Consider the following 646-nt stretch of genomic DNA (forward strand, 5'->3'; position numbering starts at 1 on the left):
TCCCTGAAGGAGGGAACGGAGATGTCACGTCATGACTGATGAATTGGTATGCGATGATTGCGTCCAGCTGCCACTGATCACAGCGCGAGCATGAAAAGGTAGCAGGTGCAATGCATACCAGGTTTTCGCTGAGGAGCGGAGCCGGTAACCTGGCCGCTCAGCAGTGGTACAGCAGCCGTGGCGATGGGACGTGACGTCTCCGTTCCCTCCTTCAGGGAACGAGGGTTATATACGTAACCGAGACGTTCCCTTTCGTGACTCGTCGTGACCGACGAAGGACTGTGATCTCTGTACGCAAGACAGGAGCATTGGCCGCCTTCTCTGATGTGAAGCGGATGCCACTGAACTTGGGGGGACGCCAGGTGAACTGAATTGCACAGCCGAGTCTGATGGTCCGCAGGAGCCAGCGAGACGTTTGGGTAGTTCCAGGTACCCAGACATCGAGTAAGCTGGACCAGCGGAACCAGCGACGTACCCGCGGTGGGGCAGCGAGGTGGAATGCAGGTACCCGGTCCGATGGGCGGACCGAAGAGGGGTCTGAGTGTGCGGTGCAAAGCTTACCTGGTTCCATGGTTTGGCAGAGGGTGTGTGAGTAGGGCCTTTGATGACGCTCTCGAACCGCCCGCTGCTGCCTGCTGGCGAGAGA

The 646-nt window shown here is 58.7% G+C and overlaps 1 protein-coding gene across 1 annotated transcript in view; it reads left to right on the forward strand.

Annotated features, from left to right (window-relative positions):
- The window catches only part of LOC107748291 (vitamin D3 receptor A-like), a 45,427-nt gene that overhangs the window by 33,857 nt on the left and 10,924 nt on the right, over nucleotides 1–646 (forward strand). The gene's annotated exons all lie outside the window — the stretch shown is intronic.

Source organism: Sinocyclocheilus rhinocerous, unplaced genomic scaffold (assembly GCF_001515625.1).
Source record: "Sinocyclocheilus rhinocerous isolate Xijiao unplaced genomic scaffold, SAMN03320098_v1.1 scaffold3214, whole genome shotgun sequence".
Taxonomy (NCBI): domain Eukaryota; kingdom Metazoa; phylum Chordata; class Actinopteri; order Cypriniformes; family Cyprinidae; genus Sinocyclocheilus; species Sinocyclocheilus rhinocerous.